The sequence below is a fragment of the Schistocerca americana genome, chromosome 8, assembly GCF_021461395.2.
Source record: "Schistocerca americana isolate TAMUIC-IGC-003095 chromosome 8, iqSchAmer2.1, whole genome shotgun sequence".
Classification (NCBI taxonomy): Eukaryota; Metazoa; Arthropoda; class Insecta; order Orthoptera; family Acrididae; genus Schistocerca; species Schistocerca americana.
Window position 1 is genome coordinate 34,263,383 of NC_060126.1, and position 16,657 is coordinate 34,280,039.

The window sequence follows — 16,657 nt, forward strand, 5'->3', positions numbered from 1 at the left end:
TTCCCATATTTTCCGCAGTTCAGAAGAAACTCCGGTGGACTCCATCAAATCCAGGTGCTTTGCCCTATTTTACGTCTTCGAGGGCACTCGTTATGTCTTCTGCCGAGAATGGACGGGAAAATTCAGTTTGGTCGTCGCCGAGAGATTTTAATGTTGTGAGCTCATGCTTTATCTGAGTGGTGTGAGCTCTATCTCGCGGAGTTTCAGAGGTTGACACCATATGGGAGGCAGTCTCGTTTGGATGTATCGGTATTTCTTTGTGGATGCTCCTATTGCTGTCATTTAGTTTTCTTAAAAGGGACCATGCTTTTCTACTAGACGGTTTGAAGTCTAGTTCTTGAACGGTTTTCATCCCTCGTTCTCGTCGAGCCGCATCAAGTTTGTGCAGTAGGTCGTCAGCAATTTCCTGGTCGTTGCTGTTGAGGAATGCCTGGTACTGATTTTCACATTCTTTGTTCCATCCTGGGTTTACGGAATCGTCTAGGTATTGTCTTTTTTGCGGAGCTTATGACCACTCCAACAAACCTTTAGAGTAGCAGGTATCCACCCAGATTGTTAGAAAAAGGCTAGGAAAGGAACTAGGGGAATAGTTATTACAATGTCTATTGGAGCGGGTCGATGTTGGCTGTGTTGGAAATCTGGCAGAGTATTACCAGAGATTTTCCGCGGTATGTTTTCGTTGTCTGTGGTCTCGAACCATAGATCCGGGTTATATCCTCGTCTCCATGCTGCCGATTTGAAGGAATCTCTATCCTTTGCGTCAAATACGAGGTACATTTTGTTCCCATCCGCCCAGTTTGGAAGTGCCTCGCCATTGTAATCGTTCTCTTTGTATTTCCATTGGATGTGACGATTGTTGTAGTGACCTACATAGAGAGATGCGTGCTGCAGTAGTGGTAGGACTTGTGGTGGCCAGGAGGCTACGGGAGGTTTGTGTGTGTTGCTTATGGTGTTCCCTCCGATTTGAATAACCACTTCGTGTATACTGTTGTTGGTAGAAGTTGAATGCAACTGAACATTTTCGATATTTTTACAGGCAACTGCCCAATGAATATCACATGAACAACACGTTGCGCTAGTGCTGACCTCTCGTGGTGATTCCGATAACTTTTCAAATCACCCTCGTAAGATGAACATCAACAGAAGGAAAACGAGGACAATGGAATGTAGTCGAGTTAAATCAGGCGATGCTCAGGGAATCAGATTAGAAAATGAGACACTTAAAGTAGTAGACGATTTTTGCTATCTGGGCAGTAAAATAACTGGCGATGGTCGAAGTAGAGAGGGTACAGAATGTAGACTGGCGATGGCAAGGAAAAAGTTTCTGAAGAAGAGAAATTTGTTAATATCGAGTATAGATGTAAGCGTCAGGAAGTTCTTCCTGAAAGTATTTGTATGGAGTGTAGCCATGAATGGCTGCGAAACATGGACGACAAGCAGCTTAGACAAGTAGAGAATAGAAGCTTTTGAAATGCGGTGCTGCAGAAGAATGCTTAAGATTAGATGGGTAAATCACGTACGTAATGGGGAGGTACTAAACAGAAATGGAGAGAAGAGGAATGTGTGGCAGAACTTGAGTAGAAGAAGGGATCAGTTTGGTAGGACAGGTTCTGAGGCATCAAGGAATCACGAAATTAGTACTGGAGTGTAGAGTGAAGGGTAAAAATAGTAGAGGGAAACCGAGAGACGAATACAGTAAGGAGATTCAAAAGGATGTAGGTTGTAGTAGTTACTCGGAGATGAAGAAGATTGCACAGAATAGAGTAGCATGGAGAGCTGCATCAAAACAGTCTTTGGACTGAAGACCACAACACACAAACATGACCTGTTCACTTAGGTACGATATTTACTTCAACGTCCACGTTGTGCAAGTGTTGCGCTTTCTCTTCCCCTCCATGACGGGTATGGTGTGGACAAGAGGACAATAGGCGTGTCCTCAGCGCTGCACAGACATGTCCCTGCTTTGACGAGCACTCGGGCGCCCAGTCGTTGCTCGGCTGGGGAGTGCCTGCTAAATCGATCCGCCTCAGGGCCAAAAAAGCTTTCTGAAGCCATTTGGAACAGCGTGTAAAAACTAGGAATTACGATATTCTCTATTCAGTAGCTCTTCGGATCCAATCGTCAGTTATATGCCGTACTTCAGAACGTGGTGGACTGTATTCTTCAGGAACTGAGGCCGTTGTCGAGGCTGGGGCGGTGTTGACGGTGAGTGCGTGACGTCTCCTGAGGCTACTAACTTTTCGTGGGCAGCATGTCTCAAGAGGAGACGGGAGGAAGGCGCCGGAGTGCACACCCCGCGGTGGCCACCGTGCAGACGAGTCGGCAGAGGCCACGAGATGAGAAGGGGGCCAGCGCGATTGGCCCTATTATCAATGTGCCCTTGGTGTCGGGGGGAGGGAGGGAGGGAGGGAGAGGGGTGGGGGGGGGGAGGCAGAGGGGAGAGGAGACTGCTGACAGAACGGGTGGCGATCCGACTCACAGGCTGCTGCGGCGCGGGGCAGAGCAGACCGCGTTCCGTAAGTCTCTACGTATTTCTTCCATCACCGTGCGCTGTTCTGTCTCTACCACTTTCCTCAACTTAACGGTCACCTGTACTCGGTGCTACGCCGCTCTTAAAAGTGATCAGGATCACTAAAGGAAAAAACTGAGTTTCCTCTCTTTTCCACGATCTATGGCGCAACAGCTCTTCCGATGCAATCCTGTAAGTAAGTAAGTAAGTGTCGTGTGACTAGGGCCTCCCGTCGGGTAGACCGTTTGCCGGGTGCAAGTCTTTCGATTTCACGCCACTTCGGCGACTTGCGCGTCGATGGGGATGAAATGATGATGATTAGGACAACACAATACCCAGTCCCTGAGCGGACAAGATCTCCGACCAAGCTGGGAATCGAACCCAGGCCTTTAGGATTGACATTCTGTCACGCTGGCCACTCAGCTACCGGGGGCGGACGATTCAATCCTGTATCGGCAAGCGTCAGCTACGCACTTTAGCACACTACTGCTTCTCATAGCATAATTTAAGTATTAGCGGTACTAACAGTACTTGTATTTGTTACGTGCTATGTTTTCTTGATACAAGGGTTGCGAAGCAACTAAATCGCTTGATACGGGCAAGTCCTCAGGTCCAGATTGTATACCGATTAGGTTCCTTTCAGATTACGCTAATACAATAGCTCCCTACTTACAAGGGAACCTCCCCATCGCACCCCCCTCAGATTTAGTTACGAGTCGGCACAGTGGATAGGCCTTGAAAAACTGAACGCAGATCAATTGAGAAAACAGGAAGAAGTTGTGTGGAACTATGAAAAAATAAGCGAAATATACAAACTGGGTAGTCCATGCGCAAGATATTAAACGTCAAAGACAGTACAGCCTCAGGAGCGCCGTGGTCCCGTGGTTAGTGTAAGCAGCTGCGGAACGGGAGGACCTTGGTTCAAGTCTTCCCTCGAGTGAAAACTTTTAATTTTTTATTTTCAGACAATTATTATCTGTCCGTCCGTCCGATGCGAGGTAACTGCGCCGTAGTATGGGGACGCTACAACTAAACAAACATCGAAACTGTTGCATTCATTTGTTGCCGTTTATGTCTTCATCACTTTTTTGGGAGTGATTATCACATCCACAAGAAAACCTAAATCGGGCAAGGTAGAAGAATCTTTTTACCCACTTGCCAAGTGTACAAGTTAGGTTGGTCGACAACATATTCCTGTCATGTGACGCACATGCCGTCACCAGTGTCGTATAGAATATATCAGACGTGATTTCCTGTGGAGGAACCGGTTGACCTATGACCTTGCGATCAAATTTTTTCGGTTCCCATTAGAGAGGCACGTCCTTTCGTCTACTAATCGCACGGTTTTGCGATGCGGCCGCTAAACACAGACACTAAACTTATTACAGTGAACAGTGACGTCAATGAACGAACGGACGGATCATAACTTTGCGAAAATAAAGAAAGTAAACTTTTCACTACGGGGAAGACTTCAACCAAGGACCTCTCGTTCCGCAGCTGCTCACGCTAACCACGGGACCACGGCGCTCCTGAGCCCACATTGTCCTTGATGTTGCATATGTTGCGCATGGACTACTCGGTTTGTATATTTTGCTAATTTTTTTCATAGTTCCACACAACTTCTTCCTGTTTTCTCCATTGATCTGTGTTCAGTGTTTCGAGGCCTATCCGCTGTGCCAACTTATAACTAAATCTGAGGGGGGTGCGATGGGAAGGTTCCCTTGTTAGCAATCATATACAACCGCTCGCTCACCGATAGACCTGTACCTACAGATTGGAAAATTTGCGCAGGTCGCACCAGTGTTTAAGAAGGGTAGTAGGAGTAATCCATCGAACTACAGACCTATATCATTGACGTCGGTTTGCAGTAGGGTTTTGGAGCATATATTGTATTGAAACATTATGAATCACCTCGAAGGGAACGTTCTATTGATACGTAATCAGCACAGTTTCAGAAAACATCGTCCTTGTGCAACGCACGAAGTAATGGCCGCTATCGACAGGGGATCTCAAGTTGATTCCGTATTTCTAGATTTCCGGAAAGCTTTCGACACCGTTCCTCACAAGCGACTTCTAATCAAGCTGCGGGCCTATGGGATATCGTCTGAGTTGTGCGACTGGATTCGGGATTTTCTGTCAGGAAGGTCACAGTTCGTAGTAATAGACGGCAAATCATCTAGTAAAATTGAAGTGATATCAGGTGTTCCCCAGGGAAGCGTCCTGGAACCTCTGCTCTTCCTGATCTATATAAATGACCTGGGTGACAATCTGAGCAGTTCTCTTAGGTTGTTCGCAGATGCTGTAATTTACCGTCTAGTAAGGTCATCCGAAGAGCAGTATCAGTTGCAAAGCGATTTAGAAAAGATTGCTGTATGGTGTGGCAAGTGGCAGTTGACGCTAAATAACGAAATGTGTGAGGTGATCCACAAGAGTTCCAAAAGAAATCCGCTGGAATTCGATTACTCGATAAATAGTACAATTCTCAAGGCTGTCAATTCAACTAAGTACGTGGGTGTTAAAATTACGAACAACTTCAGTTGGAAAGACCACATAGATAATATTGTGGGGAAGGTGAGCCAAAGGTTGCGATTCATTGGCAGGACACTTAGAAAATGCAACAAGTCCACTAAAGAGACAGCATACATTACACTCGTTCGTCCTCTGTTAGAATATTGCTGCGCGGTGTGGGATCCTTACCAGGTGGGATTGACGGAGGACATCGAAAGGGTGCAGAAAAGGGCAGCTCGTTCTGTATTATCACGTAATAGGGGGGAGAGTGTGGCAGATATGATACGCGAGTAGGGATAGAAGTCATTGATGCAAAGACGTTTTTCGTCGCGGCGACATCTATTTACGAAATTTCAGTCACCAACTTTCTCTTCCGAATGCGAAAATATTTTGTTGAGCCCAACCTACATAGATAGGAATGATCATAAAAATAAAATAAGAGAAATCAGAGCTCGAACAGAAAGGTTTAGTTGTTCGTTTTTCCCGCGCGCTGTTCGGGAGTGGAATGGTAGAGAGATAGTATGATTGTGGTTCGATGAACCCTCTGCCAAGCACTTAAATGTGAATTGCAGAGTAATCATGTAGATGTAGATGCAGATGTAGATACCAGAACGAATGTTACTTTTGCTGTAAGTTTGTCTGATCCGAACGACAACAGCAGAGACTGTTAGGGAGCCGCCTGTAAAATGGCCAGATATGTATGTCGTGTTTGCCCGTTGGCAAAACTTCAGATCCAAGGTTCAACAATGCTTTTGGTAAATCGAGTATGAATTTGAAGGCGAGATGGAAGCTGAATTCGTTACAGTATATAGGGTGATTCAAAACGTTGGCCAGAAAGTGTAATAACTTTAGAATAGCATATTGTAGTGCCTGTGTTATTCCGATTACGATGCACTGCGACGAATACAGCCGTAATGAAATAACGCATGGCAGGCGACATATGAAAGTTTTCGTGTGACGTGAGCCGTGCACGGATACGGAAATGGTAAGGCGACCGCTCGCCATAATCGGGAATTACGGGTTCGAGTCCCGGTACGCCACAAATTTTCTTTGTCCTCATTCCATTCTGCAGCTGGTGGCTGTTGCGAATTCATTTAATGTACTTTGGAATAGGGATTTATGATCTTGGAATTAATCCAAAACGAGCGAAAGCTTTAGAAAGTCAGTAACAACAAGAACAGTCAGTGTACATGTGCCTCAAATTCAGCGACGATAATTTACCGTTTACTGAACAATGTTGTAGATTACAGGACATTTTCGATCGAAAACGGCGGTCGGGCGGAGCACAGGCGCTCTCTTGTACGTGGCACGCACAGTGCTGCACATCCGGTGCGAAGATGTGGAGGGGGAGGTCGGACTGCACGGCCACCTCGCTCCCCTCACCTCACGCCTCTTCACTTTTATTCGGATGGCGGCCGTATCAGAATACTTGTGGACGTGACGCCGTTCCGGATGAGGAGACACTTAGTGCCAGGAGAGTCGCAGCCTCTAATAAAATTGTTGCCATACTTGGGGTACTTACTTAGAAATTTTTACGAGGACAGTATACCTGTATTTGAATGTCGTGCTCATTGTTTTGAACACCTGCAATGTAAAAACAGCATTATCTTGGCTCATCATCGTTTGGACTGTTTGTTGTTTCTCACATTCGCAAGCTTTTAGTGGCTCAGGATTACTTCCGAGGCCAAGGCTCTTTCAATTTCTCCGCATGTTCTTGAATTGTCCTGTATAATGTGTAAGTAGACTGTTTAGGTTTTTATACTGGTAACGCCACGTAGCGCTCTGTATGACAATCACTGGCTGTGCTGCGTGCAGTCTGTGGTTGGTTGGCATTGTTGCAATATTCGCTGTTGTAGAGTTGGGCAGTTGGAGGTGAGCCGCCACCAGTGGTTGATGGGGGAAGAGAGACGGCAGAATTTTGAGAGCGGACGATCTGGATGTGTGTCCGTCAGAAAAACGAAATTTGTAAGACTGGATGTCATGAACTTATATATATATATATATATATATATATATATATATATATATATATATATATATATATATGGTGTTACAAAAAGGTATTGCCAAACTTTCAGGAAACATTCCTCACACACAAATAAACAAAAGATGTTATGTGGACATGTGTCCGGAAACGCTTAATTTCCATGTTAGAGCTCATTTTAGTTTCGTTCTTCCACCTACGCTCAATGGAGCATGTTATCATGATTTCATACGGGATATTCTGCCTGTGCTGCTAGAACATGTGCCTTTACAAGTACGACACAACATGCGGTTCATGCACGATGGAGCTCCTGCACATTTCAGTCGAAGTGTTCGTACGCTTCTCAAAAACAGATTCGGTGACCGATGGATTGCTAGAGGCGGACCAATTCCATGGTCTCCACGGTCTCCTGACCTCATGACTTTCATTTATGGGGAATCTGAAAGCTCTTGTCTACGCAACCCCGGTACCAAATGTAGAGACTCTTCGTGCTCGTCCGCGTGACGGCTACGGTCGCAGGTTCGAATCCTGCCTCGGGCATGGATGTGTGTAATGTCCTTAGGTTAGTTAGGTTTAATTAGTTCTAAGTTCTAGGCGAGTGATGACCTCAGAACTTAAGTCGCATAGTGCTCAGAGCCATTTCTTCGTGCTCGTATTGTGGACGGCTGTGATACAATACGCCATTCTCCAGGGCTGCATCAGCGCATCAGGGATTCCATGCGACGGAGGGTGGATGCATGTATCCTCGCTAACGGAGGACATTTTGAACATTTCCTGTAACAAAGTGTTTGAAGTCACGCTGGTACGTTCTGTTGCTGTGTGTTTCCATTCCATGATTAATGTGATTTGAAGAGAAGTAATAAAATGAGCTGTAACATGGAAAGTAACCGTTTCCGGACACATGTCCACATAACATATTTTCTTTCTTTGTGTGTGACGAATGTTTCCTGAAAGTTTGGCCGTGCCTTTTTGTAACACCCTGTATATTATGACTTTTGAACACTATTAAGGTAAATACATTGTTTGTTCTCTATCAAAATCTTTCATTTGCTAACCATACCTATCAGAGGTTAGTGCCTTCAGTAGTTAGAATCTTTTATTTAGCTGGCAGTACTGTGTTAGAGTAGTTCGAGTAACGAAGATTTTTGTGAGGTAAGTGATTCGTGAAAGGTATAGGTTATTGTTAGTCAGGGCCATTCTTTTGTAGGGATTATTGAAAGTCAGATTGCATTGCGCTAAGAATATTGTGTGTCAGTTTAGTGTTGATTCGAACAAGTAAAGAGAGAAATGTCTGAGTACATTCAGTTCTGCTCAGCTGTTTGAAAATCAAATAACGTAAGAGGTTTATCAGCACAGTCATTTATAATTTTTCTAACGGGACGTTTCAAATGGAATCCAACGATGAACCCAGGAGTGCAGCTATCTCCCCTCCGCCTCACCATGCCCACACACTTATAAAAAAAAAAAAAAAATCTTCGGAAACCGATCCCTCATAGTGCCCACCCTTACAGACCGAAAAACGTCTCAGTTCTGTACGAGTATTAAGAAAGGCATTTAACGGGTATTGAGTATTTGCAACTGCAACCCATAGACATTCTGTCGTTAAATCTTGGAGCTGTTTCATTATTCCGATACTCTCTTAGCAACTGAACATGGCCATGTATTCTAAAAGTTTGTACTTTCATTTATTAATAATTTTACTTGTGTTGCCATGCAAGTAAAAAATTATTAAACGAGCAATATAGAAAATATTTGGCTGTAAAAGAATATTACATGCCCCACGGAAATATATTATACACTGATCAGCCAGAACATTTTGACCATCGACCTACTATCAAAATAAACCCATCCAGGCGAGAGCAGCGTCACGTGGGGAGGAATGACTTCTAGCCAGACACACATAGTGTCAGTGAACGTGCTGTCCGTGTGTAGAATGGGGAAGGCGCACGATCTATCTGAGTTGGAGGGAGCATTTTGGCGTGTGTCCGTGAGTTCCTAAGGGACCAAACTGTAGAGGTCATCCGTACCTAGACTTACACCCCACTTGAACTAACTTAACGCTAAGGACAACACTCACACCCATGCCTGAGGGAGGACTCGAACCTCCGGCGGCAGGGGCCGCACGGTTAGTGCCTCGAACCGCGCGGCCACTCCGCGCGGCGAGCATTTCACAAAGTGCACGACTTGTCGGGTGATCGAGGTGTACTGTGGTGAGCGTTACTTCAATGCGTGGTGAAACCATATCTAGATGTAGTGGTGCTGGCTAGCCATCCCTCATGTTTGATGTCGTAGGATTGGCTAAACAGGACAGGAGACGAACTGTGGAGGAACAAACATCAGACTTTAATGCTGGGCAGAGTACAAGTGTGTCTGAACACACAGTGCGGGGAACACTGCTAACGATGGGCCTCCGCAACGGACTACCCACGTATGTGCCAATGTGAAAATCATGACATCGGCAATGGCCACGTGATCATATCAGCTCGGGACGCTGGCGCAATGTCAGAGCGTTGAATGGTCTCATGAGTCCCGATACCTTCTTCATCATGCCAATAGGAGGGCGTCCGTCGTCTTCCAGTGGAACAGCTCCTTGACACCTGTACTGCGGGGCGGAGACAAGATAGTAATGGCTCCATTGTGCTATGGGGAACAGCCATGTGGGCTTCCATGGCTCCAGTGGAGCCCGTGGAAGGCACCGTGACAGCCAAGGAGTCTCGTACACTGGTTGCAGACCACGTACACCCCTTCATGACGATCATGTTTCCTGACAGCAGTGGCATTTTTCAACAAGATAATGCGCCATCACACAAAGCCAGGAGTGTGATGGAGTGGTTCGAGGAACACAGTGGCGAGTTCCGATTGATGTGCTGGCCCCCCATCTCGCCAGATCTGAACCGATCGAACACATCTGGGATGTGATTGAACGTGGTGTCAGAACTCATCGCCCCCCTCCCCGGAACTTACGGAAATTGGGTGACCTGTGGTACCAAATCCATCCACCGACCTACCAAGGCTTCATTGCTTCCATGCCACTGCGCATCGCCGCTATTATTTGTGCCAATACTGGCTATTAGGTAGGCGGTCGTAATTTTCTGCCCGATCAGTGTCTCTCTCAGTCAAGAAACTTCCAGGCAGCAGGTACCTACTTGTCCACCTTCCAGTACTTCCAGACCTCTTGCACTTTTACAGACATGTTTAACTACTCTCAGACCATTTGTACTCACAGATTGTTCCATAGATTCTGGTAAGAAGCTTTACTGGTGTGGGATATGAAGACATACATTACCAAAACACAGGGGAATTGCAGGGACTTAAATTGTCTACCGTAATAAAAACATGCTATCACCGCAATGCCGAATGATTTCGCTGTTGTGCCATCTAAATTTAATCGAGTCAAACAGGATAAATCGAGTCAAACAGGATAAAGGCTAACACACTGAAGAGAGTTGCAGCCTCTTCTGTTACATCAGGCACTTCTGTTCATCTGCTATTGGTACCTTAATAATTACTTCAATTTCTTTTTCAACGAAAATATGTACCGACATTTGTAAATACTTGAGTGCTATGTGCAGCACGTTACTACCTGTTACACAGCTATATAGCGAAAGCTATTGCTTTTAAATTCCTAAATATATTTATTCCGGTAAGGCGTGGATAACGAAAGTTGTTTTGAATTTATGATAGGGATTCCCAATGTTCTGACGGATGCTTGCTCAGTATCTTCTCACCAGAATACAAAACTCAGTTATTAGCCTTGGACAAGGAAGCAAAATTCCACATGAAGTCTATTATTGCGTCTTATATTGTGACTGCCTAAATCACAGATCAACTGAAACCAGTTTGTTTCTTGTCAGCAACAAAACACCATTAAGAAGTAAATGTGTGTAACAATTGTAATATCCTTGAAAACAGTTTTGCAAGACCGTCAGTTTACAGTGGATCGCTTCTGCTGAATAAATAATTTATTTGCATTAAATGCACTGTCGCAGGAGATAATTCCATTAGGGAGAGTTAAGTCAAGCCTGACTACCGAACTGAACTTCTTGGTTGTTTACCTATGTGTGTTGACTACGTTTCATCTTGTTATCTATTCAGGCCCTAAAAATTTTTACATATAACGTTTCATTTAGTCTGTGATCATTAACGCCCACTTTCGCTGAAAGCATCTCCATATTGCTTGTCTAAAATCGTATAATATGAATCATTGTGATATTAGAATTTAAAAAGTCCTCTGTGAACCACTTGTACCCCTGTTAAGCTACCATCTGAACTTTTCTTGCAAGGCATATTTTCTGCTCATGGTTAAAGCACTTGTGCCGTGAATAAACTTTATAGTTTTAGAAGCGCACTTTAAAGTCATTGGAAGATCGTTTATATAGGTTAAAACAGGGGAGTGTCTAGTACCATTGTTTGAGGGATCTCACACGTTATGTCCCCCTCCCCCCCTCCCCCAGCGAAATTGTTTTGGAAAGAAAAGTTTAGTGTTTCGGCCTTCTCTCCGTTATCCTCCATTTGGATGCCATTATGAACTGAGTGTCTACACAGAAGTGTTCGATTAGTATACTGATTTAACGAAAGACCAAATCTTCTCAGGAGTTTCTGTCAAGTTACCCGATATGACTTTCGAATTCGTTGAGTCGTACACCTTTTTCTATTTTGTTCGTAGGTCTGTTACGGAAGTAGAATATTTAATGTCTGCTGCTTCGTGAATAATTTTTTTTGGTTTATTCAACACTATATCGACAAAGTTCAAAACTTCGTATTTTCTTGCTTTCGAATGAAATCACGAATTGACGAATAAGAAAGCAATCGTTTTGGTGCTTAAAAGATATAAATCCTGAGCTGCAAACGAATCGCCGCCCTTTCCGGTGGAAGCAGTGTCTGGACGTAGCATGACCTGTGTATCAGAGGTGGGGTGGGCAAACACACGACACTCACTACTTACTGTTCCACTTTGTGTACCATACAGGTTGGTCGAACACCTGTGCTTTAACGCCCTGGTCTACAAATACCAAATGATGCATCGGTCTAACAGTTTATAATCAGGTACACGTAACGTGTATCCACAAGACATGTGGCCTGTATTTGAAGAAGTATCATGATGATCTCTCCATTGGCAAAAGATTCCGGAATAGTCCCCCATTCGGATCTCCGGGAGGGGACTGCCAAGGGGGAGGTTACCATGAGAAAAAGATTGAATAATCAACGAAAGGATAACGTTCTACGACTCGGGGCGTGGAATGTCAGAAGCTTGAACGTGGTAGGGAAACTAGAAATTCTGAAAAGGGAAAGGCAAAGGCTCAATCTAGATATAGTAGGGGTCAGTGAAGTGAAGTGGAAGGAAGACAAGGATTTCTGGTCAGATGAGTATCGGCTAATATCAAAAGCAGCAGAAAGTGGTATAACAGGTGTAGGATTCCTTATGAATGGGAAGGTAGGGCAGAGGATGTGTTACTGTGAACAGTTCAGTGACCGGGTTGTTCTAATCAGAATCGACAGTAGACCAACACCGACAACGATAGTTCAGGTATGCATGCCGACGTCGCAAGCTGAAGATGAACAGATACAGAAAGTGTATGAGGATATTGAAAGGGTAATGCGGTATGTAAAGGGGGACGAAAATCTAATAGTCATGGGCGACTGGAATGCAGTTGCAGGGGAAGGAGTAGAAGAAAAGGATACAGGAGAATATGGGCTTGAGACAAGAAATGAAAGAGGAGAAAGACTAATTGAGTTCTGTAACAAGTTTCAGCTAGTAATAGCGAATACCCTGTTCAAGAATCACAAGAGGAGGAGGCATACATGGAGAAGGCCGGGAGATACGGGAAGATTTCAATTAGATTACATCATGGTCAGACAGAGATTCCGAAATCAGATACTGGATTGTAAGGCGTACCCAGGAGCAGATATAGACTCAGATCACAATATAGTAGTGATGAAGAGTAGGCTGAAGTTCAAGACATTAGTCAGGAAGAATCAATACGCAAAGAAGTGGGATACGGAAGTACTAAGGAATGACGAGATACGTTTGAAGTTCTCTAACGCTATAGATACAGCATAAGGAATAGCGCAGTAGGCAGTACAGTTGAAGAGGAATGGACATCTCTAAAAAGGGCCATCACAGAAGTTGGGAAGGAAAACATAGGTACAAAGAACGTAGCTGCGAAGAAACCATGGGTAACAAAAGAAATACTTCAGTTGATTGATGAAAGCAGGAAGTACAAACATGTTCCGGGAAAATCAGGAATACAGAAATACAAGTCGCTGAGGAATGAAATAAATAGGAAGTGCAGGGAAGCTAAGACGAAATGGCTGCAGGAAAAATGTGAAGACATCGAAAAAGATATGATTGTTGGAAGGACAGACTCAGCATACAGGAAAGTCAAAACAACCTTTGGTGACATTAAAAGCAACGGTGGTAACATTAAGAGTGCAACCGGAATTCCACTGTTAAATGCAGAGGAGAGAGCAGATAGGTGGAAAGAATACATTGAAAGCATCTATGAGGGTGAAGATTTGTCTGATGTGATAGAAGAAGAAACAGGAGTCGATTTAGAGGAGATAGGGGATCCAGTATTAGAATCGGAATTTAAAAGAGCATTGGAGGACTTACGGTCAGATAAGGCAGAAGGGATAGATAACATTCCATCAGAATTTCTAAAATCATTGGGGGAAGTGGCAACAAAACGACTATTCACGTTGGTGTGTAGAATATATGAGTCTGGCGACATACCATCTGACTTTCGGAAAAGCATCATCCACACAATTCCGAAGACGGCAAGAGCTGACAAGTGCGAGAATTATCGCACAATCAGCTTAACAGCTCATGCGTCGAAGCTGCTTACAAGAAAAATATACAGAAGAATGGAAAAGAAAATTGAGAATGCGCTAGGTGACGATCAGTTTGGCTTTAGGAAAAGTAAAGGGACGAGAGAGGCAATTCTGACGTTACGGCTAATAATGGAAGCAAGGCTAAAGAAAAATCAAGACACTTTCATAGGATTTGTCGACCTGGAAAAAGCGTTCGACAATATAAAATGGTGCAAGCTGTTCGAGATTCTGAAAAAAGTAGGGGTAAGGTATAGGGAGAGACGGGTCATAAACAATATGTACAACAACCAAGAGGGAATAATAAGAGTGGACGATCGAGAACGAAGTGCTCGTATTAAGAAGGGTGTAAGACAAGGCTGTAGCCTTTCGCGCCTACTCTTCAATCTGTACATCGAGGAAGCAATGATGGGAATAAAAGAAAGGTTCAGGAGTGGAATTAAAATACAAGGTCAAAGGATATCAATGATACGATTCGCTGATGACATTGCTATCCTGAGTGAAAGTGAAGAAGAATTAAATGATCTGCTGAATGGAATGAACAGTCTAATGAGTACACAGTATGGTTTGAGAGTAAATCGGAGAAAGACGAAGGTAATGAGAAGCAGTAGAAATGAGAACAGCAAGAAACTTAACATCAGGATTGATGGTCACGAAGTCAATGAAGTTAAGGAATTCTGCTACCTAGGCAGTAAAATAACCAATGACGGACGGAGCAAGGAGGACATCAAAAGCAGACTCGCTATGGCAAAAAAGGCATTTCTGGCCAAGAGAAGTCTACTAATATTAAATACCAGCCTTAATTTGAGGAAGAAATTTCTGAGGATGTACGTCTGGAATACAGCATTGTATGGTAGTGAAACATGGACTGTGGGAAAACCGGAAGAGAAGAGAATCGAAGCATTTGAGATGTGGTGCTATAGACGGATGTTGAAAATTAGGTGGACTGATAAGGTAAGGAATGAGGAGGTTCTACGCAGAATCGGAGAGGAAAGGAATATGTGGAAAACACTGATAAGGAGAAGGGACAGGATGATAGGACATCTGCTAAGACATGAGGGAATGACTTCCAAGGTACTAGAGGGAGCTGCAGAGGGCAAAAACTGTAGAGGAAGACAGAGATTGGAATACGTCAAGCAAATAATTGAGGACGTAGATTGCAAGTGCTACTCTGAGATGAAGACGATAGCACAGGAAAGGAATTCGTGGCGCGCCGCATCAAACCAGTCAGTAGACTGATGACCGAAAAAAAAGGCAGGTTTGCGAAGGCTAAAAATGGATTGAATAAATACGAGGGTTGACTGAAAAATAATGTCTCCACCTTTCTAACTCTTCAACAGTTGGCATTATTGGTATGCGTCAGGTAGACTTCTTCCGTAGCCTCTTCTCTACAGCTCCAGATGGCGGGAAGCCTTAGCATTGAACGGTTGCGTTGTTACAGTGTAAAGTATGGATCTCTGCGCAGACGGTCGATCAGTGCGAATTAAGCAACGTGGAGTCATTGAATTCCTGACAACAGAAGGTGTCAACCCAAAGGAGATTCATCAGAGAATGAAGTCAGTTTATGGTGATTGTGTTGATGTGAGTACTGTGTGTCACTGGGGGAGTATGTATAAAGATGTTGATGCCGGAACATCTGACCTGCGATACAAACAAAGAGTTGGACGTCCTGTGACAGCAACCACCGAGTTTCACATGCAAGACGTTGACAGGTTGATTCAGGACGATCGTGGTATCACTCAGAGGGAAATTGCATGCACAATCGGCATTTCACAAGAAGGCGTGGGGCACATTATTACTTTGTTTGGCTATCGGAATATCTGTGCACGATGAGTACCCCGGATACTGACTCCTGAAATGAAAGCGCACAGAATTGAAATTTGCCAGGAACTCCTCTCGCGTTACGAGAATGAAGGTGGCTCCTTTCTCCATTCGATTGTGAGAGGAGACGAAACGTGGGTTCTCCATTACGACCCGGAGACCAAACGTAAGTCTATGGAATATCGACACAAAGACTCGCCCCTGAAAAAGAAATTCAAGACGCAGCCCTCAGCTGGAAAAATCATGGCCACAGTGTTCTGGGACGCAGATATTGATTTACTTGTTCGTGGGAAAACGATAAATTCAGAGCGTTACATCACAACGCTGCGAACTCTGAAACGACGGCTAACAAGGGCCCGAAAGGAAAAGGGAAATGTGCTCCTGCAGCATGAAAATGGCTAATCACACACTTCACGTGCCACCGCAGCAGAACTTCAGAGACTGAATCTCACCACCGTATGGCATCCTCCATACGGTCCAGATTTAGCACCGTCTGACTTCCATCTGCTCTCGATAATGCGGGGACATCATTATGCTTCTGATGAAGACGTTGAGAGAACTGCGAGACTGTGGTTGCGGAAACGAAGTGCCGACTTCTTCCGTGACGGCTTCAGAAAACTTGTTCATCGTTGGCAGAAATGTATCCAACGGCCTGGCGATTACGTGGAAAAGTGAATATTGGTAGTTAAAGATCACACTCTAAGGATTATTTCTGTGTTTGGTTTATTAAAATTTTCCCATCCAAACCCAAGTAACGAAGGTGGACGCATTACGTTTCACTCAACCCTCTAAAACCCTGTAGGCCTAAAGATGTTAACACAGTAGAATTATAAATCAAGTCTCATAAGAGTTTATTGACATTTCTCACACGTCACTGAATTGTGGCGTCACATCAGAGTGGATTCAAATGGAAGTTGTTAACAAATATTCGTAAATAAAGTGCAACAGTACTGCTTAAGCGCGGAACGTGCGCTTCTCAAGGCATTAACTATGAATACCCACATGCA

At 44.3% G+C, this 16,657-nt stretch overlaps 1 protein-coding gene across 1 annotated transcript in view; it reads left to right on the forward strand.

The window, feature by feature from the left end:
- Positions 1-2,476: 2,476 nt before the first annotated feature.
- The window catches only part of LOC124545170 (ankyrin repeat, PH and SEC7 domain containing protein secG-like), a 73,552-nt gene continuing 59,371 nt past the window's right edge, over positions 2,477-16,657 (forward strand). The window contains exon 1 of the mRNA XM_047124006.1: positions 2,477-2,516. The gene's annotated coding sequence lies outside the window, so the exon portion shown is untranslated. The remainder of the gene's footprint in view (positions 2,517-16,657) is intronic.